Source organism: Cyprinodon variegatus, unplaced genomic scaffold (assembly GCF_000732505.1).
Source record: "Cyprinodon variegatus isolate N-32 unplaced genomic scaffold, C_variegatus-1.0 Scaffold1980, whole genome shotgun sequence".
Taxonomy (NCBI): domain Eukaryota; kingdom Metazoa; phylum Chordata; class Actinopteri; order Cyprinodontiformes; family Cyprinodontidae; genus Cyprinodon; species Cyprinodon variegatus.
Genome location: NW_015152433.1, coordinates 47981 through 51051, shown reverse-complemented (window position 1 = coordinate 51051; position 3071 = coordinate 47981). Strand labels below are relative to the sequence as shown.

The following is a 3071-nucleotide window of genomic DNA, read 5'->3' as shown; positions in this document are numbered from 1 at the left end:
GTCAAAATTTTGGTGTCGATCATTCGATTTCATCCTGGACACTACAGAAAATGGGCTAAAAGTGTTAAAAACCGGAATTCTCCTTTAAATATTAGGAATCAATTTAACTACATGTACAGTTGTATTGTGTGTCTGGATAATTGTAATTTACTTAACAGGTGCATTTTCTATATTTTGTACATCATTAAATGAAAAATCTAAGGTAGGGACATAAAATGTCCTCCAGTCCTTGAATGACCCCAATACTGATAACGTGATAAATGATGAATGTCCATTAAAGGTCCAGGAGGAAGATGGTGGGGATTTCTTCTCTACATCATTGGTGCTCAGCAGATGATGTCCAGCAGGGCAAACCTTTCAGAGGCCCTGAAGGTGAGGAGGGAATTTGCAGCAGGAACTTTTTCACATTAAAGTACTTTCAGAAGTAGTAAAAGGTTTTTTCTTTCTACACATGGTTTGATGTTTTAATGTTTCTTTAGTCTGCTGAGCTTTTGATGACACATGGAAGTCTGAGTTATATAAGGTTAAAGGTCGACATCACTACTGCAGGTAATCACCCTGTTATTGTTACATTATCCAACATAAAGTTTGGTTTGAAACTTTTAGTCAGTCTGAAACTTTTTGCTCTGTCTGATTACATCATTTCATGAAGTTCATCAGATGCTATGATCAGTTATTCAGTACCTAAGGAGAATTTTTACCAAATACTTTTTATTCTTCAGTAATTTTTTGAAGCTGCTTTTTACTTTTACTTCAGCAAAAATCTGTTAAAGTCGTGCTGCTCTTACTTGAGTATAATTTCTGAATCTCAGTGAACGATCCAGCAGGCTGTGGTTGGACCGGCCAACAGGGACCATCTGGTAGCTTCATGAGGGGATGGAGAACAGCTATGATGAACCAGGGGCCCGGTTCTCTGAGATAGAACCCACCCATTCAGAACCACCACCGATAGTTTGGATTATGCTATAGAAAGAGAGACTAACAACAGTTCCAGTGACTTCTATAAAAAGAATGCAGAAGTCAAGGGAGTCATGGTTTTAGATAGTTGTTTAACCCACATGCTGAAAACTCTTAGAAGACAATGCTGTGTTTAAAAGGTATATTTACACAGAACATATAAATATTTCCAATGTTGTGGATGTTGCCTAGGGGCAGTTGTGGCAGAAACTCTAGAAGCACAGGTGGATTAGATTCAACCAGAAGATGGGGGCAGGTTGATTTTGAAGAAGAGAGTGTGAGAGTTCTTACTTGGGAGATGAGGTGAATCCGCAATGGAGGAGTTAAGTAGGGATCCGAGTGTTGGTGTTAAGGCTCACAACAGAAAGCCCAGTTTTCAAAGCAGACAGACAGTTAGGTTTCTCAACAACATTTATGAAGTACATTTGCAGGTAAGAGCAAGGGCATCTAAGGCAGGACCTTCTGCAGGGAGAGAACACAGGTTAGTGACCACGTCTATTTGGCGGAGGATGATTATAAACGTGTGAGTCACTTACCTGGCCTTAAAGTTCAGTTCATTACCAGAGGACGAGGTTGATTCCAGCCGGCTGGCGGCGATGCAATGGATGCTGCCCAGAGAGTTCCAGATATTGAAGTACCGGGGGATTAGGGTTAGGGCTGGGGTTAGTGTTGTGGTTAGGGGCCGGAGAAATCAGGTCCTTTTTGTCCCTTTTTTTCTCTTGCCAAGTGGCCCGTTGGCGTCCGGCTTGGCAGGAGGGTCAACTGTGCCATCCGGGTAGTTGTCAAACAGTGACAGGTGGGGGTCAAGTGGGCCACGGGGCCGGATTTGCAATACGGAGCAGACACACTAGATGGCAGTCAAGCNAACATGTATCTTTTTACCTATAATTGGTAAAAAGATACACAGGGGGTTGTTATCTTAGAATTTCATTTCATTATGAGGAACAAAATTTAAAAGTATTACTACAAATACATAGGATACATTTGGCATAAAACTAAATTTTTAAATGCTGCCTTATTTGATGTGAGATTTTGTCACGACTTATTTAGTATTTTAAATATTAGGAATCAATTTTACTACATGTACAGTTGTATTGTGTGTCTGGATAATTATAATTTACTTAACAGGTGCATTTTCCATATTTTGTACATCATTCAATGAAAAATCTAAGGTGGGGACATAAAATGTCCCCCAGTCCTTGAATGACCCCAATACTGATAACGTGATAAATGATGAATGTCCATTAAAGGTCCAGGAGGAAGATGGTGGGGATTTGTTCTCTACATCATTGGTGCTCAGCAGATGATGTCCAGCAGAGCAAACCTTTCAGAGGCCCTGAAGGTGGTGAGGGAAATTTACTGCAGGAACTTTTTCACATTAAAGTACTTTCAGGAGTGGTATAGGTTTTATGATGATGAAGCTGATGAAGAGGAGCTCTGAGGTGAAGCAGCTCTCCCAGTCTGAAGACCACCTCCACCTCCTCCAAAGCTTCTCCTCCCTGAAAGCTGCTCCACCCACCAAGAACTGGACAGAGGTCAGAGTCCGTCCATCACATGAGGGGACTGTGGAGAGAGCTGTAGCTCAGCTGGAGGAGGAGATCAGGGAGATGATGAGGAAGATGATGAAGGCTGAGTTGAAGAAGGTCCAGAAGTCTGCAGTGGATGTGACTCTGGATCCTGATACAGCTCAACCTAGACTCATCCTGCCTGATGATGGAAAACAGGTGAAACATGGAAATGTTAGGAAGAACCTACCAGACAATCCAGAGAGATTTTCTAGTTGTCCATGTGTTTTAGGACGTCAGAGTTTCTTTCCAGGCAGATTTTACTTTGGTGTTCAGATTTAAGAAAAGATTGACTGGGTTTTAGGAGTGGTCAGAGAGTCCATCAACAGGAAGGGAGAGATCAAACTGAGACCTCAGAATGGTTACTGGACTGTTGTGTTGAGGAATAGGAATGAGTATGAAGCTTATGCTGTTCCTCCAGTCCGTCTCCATCTCCATCCTGGTCCTGAGAAGGTGGGGGTGTTTGTGGATTATGAGGAGGGTCTGGTCTCCTTCTATAATGTAGATGCTGCAGCTCTGATCTACTCCTTTACTGGCTGCTGCTTCACT

The 3071-nt window shown here is 42.1% G+C and overlaps 1 pseudogene; it reads left to right on the top strand.

Annotated features, from left to right (window-relative positions):
• Window positions 1–2372: 2372 nt before the first annotated feature.
• The window catches only part of LOC107104970, a 2637-nt pseudogene continuing 1938 nt past the window's right edge, over window positions 2373–3071 (top strand).